Here is a 13,814-nt window from a genome sequence, read left to right on the forward strand (position 1 = left end):
CCATATTATGAGATCCAATGCAATAATCCTGCAAAAATTACTTGTTTTCGCCCAACGTGGGGCTCGAACCCACGACCCTGAGATTAAGAGTCTCATGCTCTACCGACTGAGCTAGCCGGGCTCCCTCTTTAAAGTAGAATGCAAACTGATCGTTTTTCATTAAGAAAACCAGTTCCTGGATATTCCTCAACTCTTGTTTTTCAAGGAACTTATCATTTATAGATCCCTCAGTGGACAGAGTGTCAAGTAAAATGAGACAAAATTGAAATGGAAGTTGTGGAAATGTCATTGTGAGATTGCATAAGAACTCAAATTGCTCTCACAAGCTAACGAATACCTAAACCCTTTTGATAAAACCCCTTTAGTTGTTATGATGTGACCATATATGAAAGCCATCTGTGATTTATCTGTTCTTACTATGCAACAAGCTTGGCAATGACAAGTTAAAAATAAAATGTATGTACATTTTAGAATGGAGAATGCGGGCATCGATCCCGCTACCTCTCGCATGCTAAGCGAGCGCTCTACCATTTGAGCTAATTCCCCTGTGTGCTCCCTCAGAATAACATTTCAAAAGTAATGTTAATGCCTACCACACTTTATTTGACGTCAAATTGCCCATTACATGAGTGTTCAGTTCACTCCTAACTGATGCCTTACCTCCACTTAGGGGATGTTTTACAGTTCAGGTTGGCCTGTTTAGTACTTGAATAGGAGTAATATCGCTGTATGTTAATCTAGACTAATGCCCTACCTAATCTTGAAGTTACATTTCCCACCAATGGGAAACCAAAGATATACACTTTTTGGGAGTTAATGCATGTCTAATGCAAGATTAATTGCCATATTATGAGATCCAATGCAATAATCCTGCAAAAATTACTCGTTTTCGCCCAACGTGGGGCTCGAACCCACGACCCTGAGATTAAGAGTCTCATGCTCTACCGACTGAGCTTGCCGGGCTCCCTCTTTAAAGTAGAATGCAAACTGATCGTTTTTCATTAAGAAAACCATTTCCTGGATATTCCTCAAATCTTGTTTTTCAAGGAACTTATCATTTATAGATCCCTCAGTGGACAGAGTGTCAAGTAAAATGAGACAAAATTGAAATGGAAGTTGTGGAAATGTCATTGTGAGATTGCATAAGAACTCAAATTGCTCTCACAAGCTAACGAATACCTAAACCCTTTTGATAAAACCCCTTTAGTTGTTATGATGTGACCATATATGAAAGCCATCTGTGATTTATCTGTTCTTACTATGCAACAAGCTTGGCAATGACAAGTTAAAAATAAAATGTATGTACATTTTAGAATGGAGAATGCGGGCATCGATCCCGCTACCTCTCGCATGCTAAGCGAGCGCTATACCATTTGAGCTAATTCCCCTGTGTGCTCCCTCAGAATAACATTTCAAAAGTAATGTTAATGCCTACCACACTTTATTTGACGTCAAATTGCCCATTACATGAGTGTTCAGTTCACTCCTAACTGATGCCTTACCTCCACTTAGGGGATGTTTTACAGTTCAGGTTGGCCTGTTTAGTACTTGAATAGGAGTAATATCGCTGTATGTTAATCTAGACTAATGCCCTACCTAATCTTGAAGTTACATTTCCCACCAATGGGAAACCAAAGATATACACTTTTTGGGAGTTAATGCATGTCTAATGCAAGATTAATTGCCATATTATGAGATCCAATGCAATAATCACTCGTTTTCGCCCAACGTGGGGCTCGAACCCACGACCCTGAGATTAAGAGTCTCATGCTCTACCGACTGAGCTAGCCGGGCTCCCTCTTTAAAGTAGAATGCAAACTGATCGTTTTTCATTAAGAAAACCATTTCCTGGATATTCCTCAAATCTTGTTTTTCAAGGAACTTATCATTTATAGATCCCTCAGTGGACAGAGTGTCAAGTAAAATGAGACAAAATTGAAATGGAAGTTGTGGAAATGTCATTGTGAGATTGCATAAGAACTCAAATTGCTCTCACAAGCTAACGAATACCTAAACCCTTTTGATAAAACCCCTTTAGTTGTTATGATGTGACCATATATGAAAGCCATCTGTGATTTATCTGTTCTTACTATGCAACAAGCTTGGCAATGACAAGTTAAAAATAAAATGTATGTACATTTTAGAATGGAGAATGCGGGCATCGATACCGCTACCTCTCGCATGCTAAGCGAGCGCTCTACCATTTGAGCTAATTTCCCTGTGTGCTCCCTCAGAATAACATTTCAAAAGTAATGTTAATGCCTACCACACTTTATTTGACGTCAAATTGCCCATTACATGAGTGTTCAGTTCACTCCTAACTGATGCCTTACCTCCACTTAGGGGATGTTTTACAGTTCAGGTTGGCCTGTTTAGTACTTGAATAGGAGTAATATCGCTGTATGTTAATCTAGACTAATGCCCTACCTAATCTTGAAGTTACATTTCCCACCAATGGGAAACCAAAGATATGCAATTTTTGGGAGTTATTGCATGTCTAATGCAAGAATAATTGCCATATTATGAGATCCAATGCAATAATCCTGCAAAAATTACTCGTTTTCGCCCAACGTGGGGCTCGAACCCACGACCCTGAGATTAAGAGTCTCATGCTCTACCGACTGAGCTAGCCGGGCTCCCTCTTTAAAGTAGAATGCAAACTGATCGTTTTTCATTAAGAAAACCAGTTCCTGGATATTCCTCAACTCTTGTTTTTCAAGGAACTTATCATTTATAGATCCCTCAGTGGACAGAGTGTCAAGTAAAATGAGACAAAATTGAAATGGAAGTTGTGGAAATGTCATTGTGAGATTGCATAAGAACTCAAATTGCTCTCACAAGCTAACGAATACCTAAACCCTTTTGATAAAACCCCTTTAGTTGTTATGATGTGACCATATATGAAAGCCATCTGTGATTTATCTGTTCTTACTATGCAACAAGCTTGGCAATGACAAGTTAAAAATAAAATGTATGTACATTTTAGAATGGAGAATGCGGGCATCGATCCCGCTACCTCTCGCATGCTAAGCGAGCGCTCTACCATTTGAGCTAATTCCCCTGTGTGCTCCCTCAGAATAACATTTCAAAAGTAATGTTAATGCCTACCACACTTTATTTGACGTCAAATTGCCCATTACATGAGTGTTCAGTTCACTCCTAACTGATGCCTTACCTCCACTTAGGGGATGTTTTACAGTTCAGGTTGGCCTGTTTAGTACTTGAATAGGAGTAATATCGCTGTATGTTAATCTAGACTAATGCCCTACCTAATCTTGAAGTTACATTTCCCACCAATGGGAAACCAAAGATATACACTTTTTGGGAGTTAATGCATGCCTAATGCAAGATTAATTGCCATATTATGAGATCCAATGCAATAATCCTGCAAAAATTACTCGTTTTCGCCCAACGTGGGGCTCGAACCCACGACCCTGAGATTAAGAGTCTCATGCTCTACCGACTGAGCTAGCCGGGCTCCCTCTTTAAAGTAGAATGCAAACTGATCGTTTTTCATTAAGAAAACCATTTCCTGGATATTCCTCAAATCTTGTTTTTCAAGGAACTTATCATTTATAGATCCCTCAGTGGACAGAGTGTCAAGTAAAATGAGACAAAATTGAAATGGAAGTTGTGGAAATGTCATTGTGAGATTGCATAAGAACTCAAATTGCTCTCACAAGCTAACGAATACCTAAACCCTTTTGATAAAACCCCTTTAGTTGTTATGATGTGACCATATATGAAAGCCATCTGTGATTTATCTGTTCTTACTATGCAACAAGCTTGGCAATGACAAGTTAAAAATAAAATGTATGTACATTTTAGAATGGAGAATGCGGGCATCGATCCCGCTACCTCTCGCATGCTAAGCGAGCGCTATACCATTTGAGCTAATTCCCCTGTGTGCTCCCTCAGAATAACATTTCAAAAGTAATGTTAATGCCTACCACACTTTATTTGACGTCAAATTGCCCATTACATGAGTGTTCAGTTCACTCCTAACTGATGCCTTACCTCCACTTAGGGGATGTTTTACAGTTCAGGTTGGCCTGTTTAGTACTTGAATAGGAGTAATATCGCTGTATGTTAATCTAGACTAATGCCCTACCTAATCTTGAAGTTACATTTCCCACCAATGGGAAACCAAAGATATACACTTTTTGGGAGTTAATGCATGTCTAATGCAAGATTAATTGCCATATTATGAGATCCAATGCAATAATCCTGCAAAAATTACTCGTTTTCGCCCAACATGGGGCTCGAACCCACGACCCTGAGATTAAGAGTCTCATGCTCTACCGACTGAGCTAGCCGGGCTCCCTCTTTAAAGTAGTATGCAAACTGATCGTTTTTCATTAAGAAAACCAGTTCCTGGATATTCCTCAACTCTTGTTTTTCAAGGAACTTATCATTTATAGATCCCTCAGTGGACAGAGTGTCAAGTAAAATGAGACAAAATTGAAATGGAAGTTGTGGAAATGTCATTGTGAGATTGCATAAGAACTCAAATTGCTCTCACAAGCTAACGAATACCTAAACCCTTTTGATAAAACCCCTTTAGTTGTTATGATGTGACCATATATGAAAGCCATCTGTGATTTATCTGTTCTTACTATGCAACAAGCTTGGCAATGACAAGTTAAAAATAAAATGTATGTACATTTTAGAATGGAGAATGCGGGCATCGATCCCGCTACCTCTCGCATGCTAAGCGAGCGCTCTACCATTTGAGCTAATTCCCCTGTGTGCTCCCTCAGAATAACATTTCAAAAGTAATGTTAATGCCTACCACACTTTATTTGACGTCAAATTGCCCATTACATGAGTGTTCAGTTCACTCCTAACTGATGCCTTACCTCCACTTAGGGGATGTTTTACGGTTCAGGTTGGCCTGTTTAGTACTTGAATAGGAGTAATATCGCTGTATGTTAATCTAGACTAATGACCTACCTAATCTTGAAGTTACATTTCCCACCAATGGGAAACCAAAGATATGCAATTTTTGGGAGTTATTGCATGTCTAATGCAAGATTAATTGCCATATTATGAGATCCAATGCAATAATCCTGCAAAAATTACTCGTTTTCGCCCAACATGGGGCTCGAACCCACGACCCTGAGATTAAGAGTCTCATGCTCTACCGACTGAGCTAGCCGGGCTCCCTCTTTAAAGTAGAATGCAAACTGATCGTTTTTCATTAAGAAAACCAGTTCCTGGATATTCCTCAACTCTTGTTTTTCAAGGAACTTATCATTTATAGATCCCTCAGTGGACAGAGTGTCAAGTAAAATGAGACAAAATTGAAATGGAAGTTGTGGAAATGTCATTGTGAGATTGCATAAGAACTCAAATTGCTCTCACAAGCTAACGAATACCTAAACCCTTTTGATAAAACCCCTTTAGTTGTTATGATGTGACCATATATGAAAGCCATCTGTGATTTATCTGTTCTTACTATGCAACTAGCTTGGCAATGACAAGTTAAAAATAAAATGTATGTACATTTTAGAATGGAGAATGCGGGCATCGATCCCGCTACCTCTCGCATGCTAAGCGAGCGCTCTACCATTTGAGCTAATTCCCCTGTGTGCTCCCTCAGAATAACATTTCAAAAGTAATGTTAATGCCTACCACACTTTATTTGACGTCAAATTGCCCATTACATGAGTGTTCAGTTCACTCCTAACTGATGCCTTACCTCGACTTAGTGATTGTTTTACAGTTCAGGTTGGCCTGTTTAGTAATTGAATAGGAGTAATATCGCTGTATGTTAATCTAGACTAATGCCCTACCTAATATTGAAGTTACATTTCCCACCAATGGGAAACCAAAGATATACAATTTTTGGGAGTTATTGCATGTCTAATGCAAGATTAATTGCCATAATATGAGATCCAATGCAATAATCCTGCAAAAATTACTCGTTTTCGCCCAACGTGGGGCTCGAACCCACGACCCTGAGATTAAGAGTCTCATGCTCTACCGACTGAGCTAGCCGGGTTCCCTCTTTAAAGTAGTATGCAAACTGATCGTTTTTCATTAAGAAAACCACTTCCTGGATATTCCTCAACTCTTGTTTTTCAAGGAACTTATCATTTATATATCCCTCAGTGGACAGAGTGTCAAGTAAAATGAGACAAAATTGAAATGGAAGTTGTGGAAATGTCATTGTGAGATTGCATAAGAACTCAAATTGCTCTCACAAGCTAACGAATACCTAAACCCTTTTGATAAAACCCCTTTAGTTGTTATGATGTGACCATATATGAAAGCCATCTGTGATTTATCTGTTCTTACTATGCAACAAGCTTGGCAATGACAAGTTAAAAATAAAATGTATGTACATTTTAGAATGGAGAATGCGGGCATCGATCCCGCTACCTCTCGCATGCTAAGCGAGCGCTCTACCATTTGAGCTAATTCCCCTGTGTGCTCCCTCAGAATAACATTTCAAAAGTAATGTTAATGCCTACCACACTTTATTTGACGTCAAATTGCCCATTACATGAGTGTTCAGTTCACTCCTAACTGATGCCTTACCTCCACTTAGGGGATGTTTTACAGTTCAGGTTGGCCTGTTTAGTACTTGAATAGGAGTAATATCGCTGTATGTTAATCTAGACTAATGCCCTACCTAATCTTGAAGTTACATTTCCCACCAATGGGAAACCAAAGATATACACTTTTTGGGAGTTAATGCATGTCTAATGCAAGATTAATTGCCATATTATGAGATCCAATGAAATAATCCTGCAAAAATTACTCGTTTTCGCCCAACGTGGGGCTCGAACCCACGACCCTGAGATTAAGAGTCTCATGCTCTACCGACTGAGCTAGCCGGGCTCCCTCTTTAAAGTAGAATGCAAACTGATCGTTTTTCATTAAGAAAACCATTTCCTGGATATTCCTCAAATCTTGTTTTTCAAGGAACTTATCATTTATAGATCCCTCAGTGGACAGAGTGTCAAGTAAAATGAGACAAAATTGAAATGGAAGTTGTGGAAATGTCATTGTGAGATTGCATAAGAACTCAAATTGCTCTCACAAGCTAACGAATACCTAAACCCTTTTGATAAAACCCCTTTAGTTGTTATGATGTGACCATATATGAAAGCCATCTGTGATTTATCTGTTCTTACTATGCAACAAGCTTGGCAATGACAAGTTAAAAATAAAATGTATGTACATTTTAGAATGGAGAATGCGGGCATCGATCCCGCTACCTCTCGCATGCTAAGCGAGCGCTATACCATTTGAGCTAATTCCCCTGTGTGCTCCCTCAGAATAACATTTCAAAAGTAATGTTAATGCCTACCACACTTTATTTGACGTCAAATTGCCCATTACATGAGTGTTCAGTTCACTCCTAACTGATGCCTTACCTCCACTTAGGGGATGTTTTACAGTTCAGGTTGGCCTGTTTAGTACTTGAATAGGAGTAATATCGCTGTATGTTAATCTAGACTAATGCCCTACCTAATCTTGAAGTTACATTTCCCACCAATGGGAAACCAAAGATATACACTTTTTGGGAGTTAATGCATGTCTAATGCAAGATTAATTGCCATATTATGAGATCCAATGCAATAATCCTGCAAAAATTACTCGTTTTCGCCCAACATGGGGCTCGAACCCACGACCCTGAGATTAAGAGTCTCATGCTCTACCGACTGAGCTAGCCGGGCTCCCTCTTTAAAGTAGTATGCAAACTGATCGTTTTTCATTAAGAAAACCAGTTCCTGGATATTCCTCAACTCTTGTTTTTCAAGGAACTTATCATTTATAGATCCCTCAGTGGACAGAGTGTCAAGTAAAATGAGACAAAATTGAAATGGAAGTTGTGGAAATGTCATTGTGAGATTGCATAAGAACTCAAATTGCTCTCACAAGCTAACGAATACCTAAACCCTTTTGATAAAACCCCTTTAGTTGTTATGATGTGACCATATATGAAAGCCATCTGTGATTTATCTGTTCTTACTATGCAACAAGCTTGGCAATGACAAGTTAAAAATAAAATGTATGTACATTTTAGAATGGAGAATGCGGGCATCGATCCCGCTACCTCTCGCATGCTAAGCGAGCGCTCTACCATTTGAGCTAATTCCCCTGTGTGCTCCCTCAGAATAACATTTCAAAAGTAATGTTAATGCCTACCACACTTTATTTGACGTCAAATTGCCCATTACATGAGTGTTCAGTTCACTCCTAACTGATGCCTTACCTCCACTTAGGGGATGTTTTACGGTTCAGGTTGGCCTGTTTAGTACTTGAATAGGAGTAATATCGCTGTATGTTAATCTAGACTAATGACCTACCTAATCTTGAAGTTACATTTCCCACCAATGGGAAACCAAAGATATGCAATTTTTGGGAGTTATTGCATGTCTAATGCAAGATTAATTGCCATATTATGAGATCCAATGCAATAATCCTGCAAAAATTACTCGTTTTCGCCCAACATGGGGCTCGAACCCACGACCCTGAGATTAAGAGTCTCATGCTCTACCGACTGAGCTAGCCGGGCTCCCTCTTTAAAGTAGAATGCAAACTGATCGTTTTTCATTAAGAAAACCAGTTCCTGGATATTCCTCAACTCTTGTTTTTCAAGGAACTTATCATTTATAGATCCCTCAGTGGACAGAGTGTCAAGTAAAATGAGACAAAATTGAAATGGAAGTTGTGGAAATGTCATTGTGAGATTGCATAAGAACTCAAATTGCTCTCACAAGCTAACGAATACCTAAACCCTTTTGATAAAACCCCTTTAGTTGTTATGATGTGACCATATATGAAAGCCATCTGTGATTTATCTGTTCTTACTATGCAACTAGCTTGGCAATGACAAGTTAAAAATAAAATGTATGTACATTTTAGAATGGAGAATGCGGGCATCGATCCCGCTACCTCTCGCATGCTAAGCGAGCGCTCTACCATTTGAGCTAATTCCCCTGTGTGCTCCCTCAGAATAACATTTCAAAAGTAATGTTAATGCCTACCACACTTTATTTGACGTCAAATTGCCCATTACATGAGTGTTCAGTTCACTCCTAACTGATGCCTTACCTCGACTTAGTGATTGTTTTACAGTTCAGGTTGGCCTGTTTAGTAATTGAATAGGAGTAATATCGCTGTATGTTAATCTAGACTAATGCCCTACCTAATATTGAAGTTACATTTCCCACCAATGGGAAACCAAAGATATACAATTTTTGGGAGTTATTGCATGTCTAATGCAAGATTAATTGCCATAATATGAGATCCAATGCAATAATCCTGCAAAAATTACTCGTTTTCGCCCAACATGGGGCTCGAACCCACGACCCTGAGATTAAGAGTCTCATGCTCTACCGACTGAGCTAGCCGGGTTCCCTCTTTAAAGTAGTATGCAAACTGATCGTTTTTCATTAAGAAAACCACTTCCTGGATATTCCTCAACTCTTGTTTTTCAAGGAACTTATCATTTATATATCCCTCAGTGGACAGAGTGTCAAGTAAAATGAGACAAAATTGAAATGGAAGTTGTGGAAATGTCATTGTGAGATTGCATAAGAACTCAAATTGCTCTCACAAGCTAACGAATACCTAAACCCTTTTGATAAAACCCCTTTAGTTGTTATGATGTGACCATATATGAAAGCCATCTGTGATTTATCTGTTCTTACTATGCAACAAGCTTGGCAATGACAAGTTAAAAATAAAATGTATGTACATTTTAGAATGGAGAATGCGGGCATCGATCCCGCTACCTCTCGCATGCTAAGCGAGCGCTCTACCATTTGAGCTAATTCCCCTGTGTGCTCACTCAGAATAACATTTCAAAAGTAATGTTAATGCCTACCACACTTTATTTGACGTCAAATTGCCCATTACATGAGTGTTCAGTTCACTCCTAACTGATGCCTTACCTCCACTTAGGGGATGTTTTACAGTTCAGGTTGGCCTGTTTAGTACTTGAATAGGAGTAATATCGCTGTATGTTAATCTAGACTAATGCCCTACCTAATCTTGAAGTTACATTTCCCACCAATGGGAAACCAAAGATATACACTTTTTGGGAGTTAATGCATGTCTAATGCAAGATTAATTGCCATATTATGAGATCCAATGAAATAATCCTGCAAAAATTACTCGTTTTCGCCCAATGTGGGGCTCGAACCCACGACCCTGAGATTAAGAGTCTCATGCTCTACCGACTGAGCTAGCCGGGCTCCCTCTTTAAAGTAGAATGCAAACTGATCGTTTTTCATTAAGAAAACCAGTTCCTGGATATTCCTCAAATCTTGTTTTTCAAGGAACTTATCATTTATATATCCCTCACTGGACAGAGTGTCAAGTAAAATGAGACAAAATTGAAATGGAAGTTGTGGAAATGTCATTGTGAGATTGCATAAGAACTCAAATTGCTCTCACAAGCTAACGAATACCTAAACCCTTTTGATAAAACCCCTTTAGTTGTTATGATGTGACCATATATGAAAGCCATCTGTGATTTATCTGTTCTTACTATGCAACAAGCTTGGCAATGACAAGTTAAAAATAAAATGTATGTACATTTTAAAATGGAGAATGCGGGCATCGATCCCGCTACCTCTCGCATGCTAAGCGAGCGCTATACCATTTGAGCTAATTCCCCTGTGTGCTCCCTCAGAATAACATTTCAAAAGTAATGTTAATGCCTACCACACTTTATTTGACGTCAAATTGCCCATTACATGAGTGTTCAGTTCACTCCTAACTGATGCCTTACCTCCACTTAGGGGATGTTTTACAGTTCAGGTTGGCCTGTTTAGTACTTGAATAGGAGTAATATCGCTGTATGTTAATCTAGACTAATGCCCTACCTAATCTTGAAGTTACATTTCCCACCAATGGAAACCAAAGATATACACTTTTTGGGAGTTAATGCATGTCTAATGCAAGATTAATTGCCATATTATGAGATCCAATGCAATAATCCTGCAAAAATTACTCGTTTTCGCCCAACATGGGGCTCGAACCCACGACCCTGAGATTAAGAGTCTCATGCTCTACCGACTGAGCTAGCCGGGCTCCCTCTTTAAAGTAGTATGCAAACTGATCGTTTTTCATTAAGAAAACCAGTTCCTGGATATTCCTCAACTCTTGTTTTTCAAGGAACTTATCATTTATAGATCCCTCAGTGGACAGAGTGTCAAGTAAAATGAGACAAAATTGAAATGGAAGTTGTGGAAATGTCATTGTGAGATTGCATAAGAACTCAAATTGCTCTCACAAGCTAACGAATACCTAAACCCTTTTGATAAAACCCCTTTAGTTGTTATGATGTGACCATATATGAAAGCCATCTGTGATTTATCTGTTCTTACTATGCAACAAGCTTGGCAATGACAAGTTAAAAATAAAATGTATGTACATTTTAGAATGGAGAATGCGGGCATCGATCCCGCTACCTCTCGCATGCTAAGCGAGCGCTCTACCATTTGAGCTAATTCCCCTGTGTGCTCCCTCAGAATAACATTTCAAAAGTAATGTTAATGCCTACCACACTTTATTTGACGTCAAATTGCCCATTACATGAGTGTTCAGTTCACTCCTAACTGATGCCTTACCTCCACTTAGGGGATGTTTTACAGTTCAGGTTGGCCTGTTTAGTACTTGAATAGGAGTAATATCGCTGTATGTTAATCTAGACTAATGCCCTACCTAATCTTGAAGTTACATTTCCCACCAATGGGAAACCAAAGATATACACTTTTTGGGAGTTAATGCATGTCTAATGCAAGATTAATTGCCATATTATGAGATCCAATGCAATAATCCTGCAAAAATTACTCGTTTTCGCCCAACGTGGGGCTCGAACCCACGACCCTGAGATTAAGAGTCTCATGCTCTACCGACTGAGCTAGCCGGGCTCCCTCTTTAAAGTAGTATGCAAACTGATCGTTTTTCATTAAGAAAACCAGTTCCTGGATATTCCTCAACTCTTGTTTTTCAAGGAACTTATCATTTATAGATCCCTCAGTGGACAGAGTGTCAAGTAAAATGAGACAAAATTGAAATGGAAGTTGTGGAAATGTCATTGTGAGATTGCATAAGAACTCAAATTGCTCTCACAAGCTAACGAATACCTAAACCCTTTTGATAAAACCCCTTTAGTTGTTATGATGTGACCATATATGAAAGCCATCTGTGATTTATCTGTTCTTACTATGCAACAAGCTTGGCAATGACAAGTTAAAAATAAAATGTATGTACATTTTAGAATGGAGAATGCGGGCATCGATCCCGCTACCTCTCGCATGCTAAGCGAGCGCTCTACCATTTGAGCTAATTCCCCTGTGTGCTCCCTCAGAATAACATTTCAAAAGTAATGTTAATGCCTACCACACTTTATTTGACGTCAAATTGCCCATTACATGAGTGTTCAGTTCACTCCTAACTGATGCCTTACATCCACTTAGGGGATGTTTTACGGTTCAGGTTGGCCTGTTTAGTACTTGAATAGGAGTAATATCGCTGTATGTTAATCTAGACTAATGACCTACCTAATCTTGAAGTTACATTTCCCACCAATGGGAAACCAAAGATATGCAATTTTTGGGAGTTATTGCATGTCTAATGCAAGATTAATTGCCATATTATGAGATCCAATGCAATAATCCTGCAAAAATTACTCGTTTTCGCCCAACGTGGGGCTCGAACCCACGACCCTGAGATTAAGAGTCTCATGCTCTACCGACTGAGCTAGCCGGGCTCCCTCTTTAAAGTAGAATGCAAACTGATCGTTTTTCATTAAGAAAACCAGTTCCTGGATATTCCTCAACTCTTGTTTTTCAAGGAACTTATCATTTATAGATCCCTCAGTGGACAGAGTGTCAAGTAAAATGAGACAAAATTGAAATGGAAGTTGTGGAAATGTCATTGTGAGATTGCATAAGAACTCAAATTGCTCTCACAAGCTAACGAATACCTAAACCCTTTTGATAAAACCCCTTTAGTTGTTATGATGTGACCATATATGAAAGCCATCTGTGATTTATCTGTTCTTACTATGCAACTAGCTTGGCAATGACAAGTTAAAAATAAAATGTATGTACATTTTAGAATGGAGAATGCGGGCATCGATCCCGCTACCTCTCGCATGCTAAGCGAGCGCTCTACCATTTGAGCTAATTCCCCTGTGTGCTCCCTCAGAATAACATTTCAAAAGTAATGTTAATGCCTACCACACTTTATTTGACGTCAAATTGCCCATTACATGAGTGTTCAGTTCACTCCTAACTGATGCCTTACCTCGACTTAGTGATTGTTTTACAGTTCAGGTTGGCCTGTTTAGTACTTGAATAGGAGTAATATCGCTGTATGTTATTCTAGACTAATGCCCTACCTAATCTTGAAGTTACATTTCCCACCAATGGGAAACCAAAGATATACAATTTTTGGGAGTTATTGCATGTCTAATGCAAGATTAATTGCCATAATATGAGATCCAATGCAATAATCCTGCAAAAATGACTCGTTTTAGCCCAACGTGGGGCTCGAACCCACGACCCTGAGATTAAGAGTCTCATGCTCTACCGACTGAGCTAGCCGGGCTCCCTCTTTAAAGTAGTATGCAAACTGATCGTTTTTCATTAAGAAAACCATTTCCTGGATATTCCTCAACTCTTGTTTTTCAAGGAACTTATCATTTATATATCCCTCAGTGGACAGAGTGTCAAGTAAAATGAGACAAAATTGAAATGGAAGTTGTGGAAATGTCATTGTGAGATTGCATAAGAACTCAAATTGCTCTCACAAGCTAACGAATACCTAAACCCTTTTGATAA

The 13,814-nt window shown here is 39.0% G+C and overlaps 28 non-coding genes across 28 annotated transcripts; all 28 read right to left on the reverse strand.

Moving 5' to 3' along the window:
* Positions 1-48: 48 nt before the first annotated feature.
* Positions 49-121, reverse strand: TRNAK-CUU (transfer RNA lysine (anticodon CUU)). The gene has a single exon. It is a non-coding gene; the product is annotated as a tRNA-Lys (tRNA).
* Positions 122-473: 352 nt separating this feature from the next.
* Positions 474-546, reverse strand: TRNAA-AGC (transfer RNA alanine (anticodon AGC)). The gene has a single exon. It is a non-coding gene; the product is annotated as a tRNA-Ala (tRNA).
* Positions 547-890: 344 nt separating this feature from the next.
* TRNAK-CUU (transfer RNA lysine (anticodon CUU)) lies at positions 891-963 on the reverse strand. Its single transcript has one exon. It is a non-coding gene; the product is annotated as a tRNA-Lys (tRNA).
* Positions 964-1,721: 758 nt separating this feature from the next.
* On the reverse strand, positions 1,722-1,794 carry TRNAK-CUU (transfer RNA lysine (anticodon CUU)). Its single transcript has one exon. It is a non-coding gene; the product is annotated as a tRNA-Lys (tRNA).
* A 769-nt stretch (positions 1,795-2,563) lies between these two features.
* TRNAK-CUU (transfer RNA lysine (anticodon CUU)) lies at positions 2,564-2,636 on the reverse strand. Its single transcript has one exon. It is a non-coding gene; the product is annotated as a tRNA-Lys (tRNA).
* A 352-nt stretch (positions 2,637-2,988) lies between these two features.
* TRNAA-AGC (transfer RNA alanine (anticodon AGC)) lies at positions 2,989-3,061 on the reverse strand. Its single transcript has one exon. It is a non-coding gene; the product is annotated as a tRNA-Ala (tRNA).
* Positions 3,062-3,405: 344 nt separating this feature from the next.
* On the reverse strand, positions 3,406-3,478 carry TRNAK-CUU (transfer RNA lysine (anticodon CUU)). The gene has a single exon. It is a non-coding gene; the product is annotated as a tRNA-Lys (tRNA).
* A 769-nt stretch (positions 3,479-4,247) lies between these two features.
* TRNAK-CUU (transfer RNA lysine (anticodon CUU)) lies at positions 4,248-4,320 on the reverse strand. Its single transcript has one exon. It is a non-coding gene; the product is annotated as a tRNA-Lys (tRNA).
* A 352-nt stretch (positions 4,321-4,672) lies between these two features.
* On the reverse strand, positions 4,673-4,745 carry TRNAA-AGC (transfer RNA alanine (anticodon AGC)). The gene has a single exon. It is a non-coding gene; the product is annotated as a tRNA-Ala (tRNA).
* A 344-nt stretch (positions 4,746-5,089) lies between these two features.
* TRNAK-CUU (transfer RNA lysine (anticodon CUU)) lies at positions 5,090-5,162 on the reverse strand. Its single transcript has one exon. It is a non-coding gene; the product is annotated as a tRNA-Lys (tRNA).
* A 352-nt stretch (positions 5,163-5,514) lies between these two features.
* On the reverse strand, positions 5,515-5,587 carry TRNAA-AGC (transfer RNA alanine (anticodon AGC)). Its single transcript has one exon. It is a non-coding gene; the product is annotated as a tRNA-Ala (tRNA).
* Positions 5,588-5,931: 344 nt separating this feature from the next.
* Positions 5,932-6,004, reverse strand: TRNAK-CUU (transfer RNA lysine (anticodon CUU)). Its single transcript has one exon. It is a non-coding gene; the product is annotated as a tRNA-Lys (tRNA).
* Positions 6,005-6,356: 352 nt separating this feature from the next.
* On the reverse strand, positions 6,357-6,429 carry TRNAA-AGC (transfer RNA alanine (anticodon AGC)). Its single transcript has one exon. It is a non-coding gene; the product is annotated as a tRNA-Ala (tRNA).
* Positions 6,430-6,773: 344 nt separating this feature from the next.
* TRNAK-CUU (transfer RNA lysine (anticodon CUU)) lies at positions 6,774-6,846 on the reverse strand. The gene has a single exon. It is a non-coding gene; the product is annotated as a tRNA-Lys (tRNA).
* Positions 6,847-7,615: 769 nt separating this feature from the next.
* TRNAK-CUU (transfer RNA lysine (anticodon CUU)) lies at positions 7,616-7,688 on the reverse strand. The gene has a single exon. It is a non-coding gene; the product is annotated as a tRNA-Lys (tRNA).
* Positions 7,689-8,040: 352 nt separating this feature from the next.
* Positions 8,041-8,113, reverse strand: TRNAA-AGC (transfer RNA alanine (anticodon AGC)). Its single transcript has one exon. It is a non-coding gene; the product is annotated as a tRNA-Ala (tRNA).
* A 344-nt stretch (positions 8,114-8,457) lies between these two features.
* On the reverse strand, positions 8,458-8,530 carry TRNAK-CUU (transfer RNA lysine (anticodon CUU)). Its single transcript has one exon. It is a non-coding gene; the product is annotated as a tRNA-Lys (tRNA).
* A 352-nt stretch (positions 8,531-8,882) lies between these two features.
* TRNAA-AGC (transfer RNA alanine (anticodon AGC)) lies at positions 8,883-8,955 on the reverse strand. Its single transcript has one exon. It is a non-coding gene; the product is annotated as a tRNA-Ala (tRNA).
* A 344-nt stretch (positions 8,956-9,299) lies between these two features.
* On the reverse strand, positions 9,300-9,372 carry TRNAK-CUU (transfer RNA lysine (anticodon CUU)). Its single transcript has one exon. It is a non-coding gene; the product is annotated as a tRNA-Lys (tRNA).
* A 352-nt stretch (positions 9,373-9,724) lies between these two features.
* On the reverse strand, positions 9,725-9,797 carry TRNAA-AGC (transfer RNA alanine (anticodon AGC)). The gene has a single exon. It is a non-coding gene; the product is annotated as a tRNA-Ala (tRNA).
* A 344-nt stretch (positions 9,798-10,141) lies between these two features.
* On the reverse strand, positions 10,142-10,214 carry TRNAK-CUU (transfer RNA lysine (anticodon CUU)). The gene has a single exon. It is a non-coding gene; the product is annotated as a tRNA-Lys (tRNA).
* A 768-nt stretch (positions 10,215-10,982) lies between these two features.
* Positions 10,983-11,055, reverse strand: TRNAK-CUU (transfer RNA lysine (anticodon CUU)). Its single transcript has one exon. It is a non-coding gene; the product is annotated as a tRNA-Lys (tRNA).
* A 352-nt stretch (positions 11,056-11,407) lies between these two features.
* On the reverse strand, positions 11,408-11,480 carry TRNAA-AGC (transfer RNA alanine (anticodon AGC)). The gene has a single exon. It is a non-coding gene; the product is annotated as a tRNA-Ala (tRNA).
* Positions 11,481-11,824: 344 nt separating this feature from the next.
* Positions 11,825-11,897, reverse strand: TRNAK-CUU (transfer RNA lysine (anticodon CUU)). The gene has a single exon. It is a non-coding gene; the product is annotated as a tRNA-Lys (tRNA).
* A 352-nt stretch (positions 11,898-12,249) lies between these two features.
* On the reverse strand, positions 12,250-12,322 carry TRNAA-AGC (transfer RNA alanine (anticodon AGC)). Its single transcript has one exon. It is a non-coding gene; the product is annotated as a tRNA-Ala (tRNA).
* Positions 12,323-12,666: 344 nt separating this feature from the next.
* Positions 12,667-12,739, reverse strand: TRNAK-CUU (transfer RNA lysine (anticodon CUU)). The gene has a single exon. It is a non-coding gene; the product is annotated as a tRNA-Lys (tRNA).
* A 352-nt stretch (positions 12,740-13,091) lies between these two features.
* On the reverse strand, positions 13,092-13,164 carry TRNAA-AGC (transfer RNA alanine (anticodon AGC)). Its single transcript has one exon. It is a non-coding gene; the product is annotated as a tRNA-Ala (tRNA).
* A 344-nt stretch (positions 13,165-13,508) lies between these two features.
* On the reverse strand, positions 13,509-13,581 carry TRNAK-CUU (transfer RNA lysine (anticodon CUU)). Its single transcript has one exon. It is a non-coding gene; the product is annotated as a tRNA-Lys (tRNA).
* Positions 13,582-13,814: the final 233 nt, after the last annotated feature.

Source organism: Lissotriton helveticus, chromosome 1_2 (assembly GCF_964261635.1).
Source record: "Lissotriton helveticus chromosome 1_2, aLisHel1.1, whole genome shotgun sequence".
Classification (NCBI taxonomy): Eukaryota; Metazoa; Chordata; class Amphibia; order Caudata; family Salamandridae; genus Lissotriton; species Lissotriton helveticus.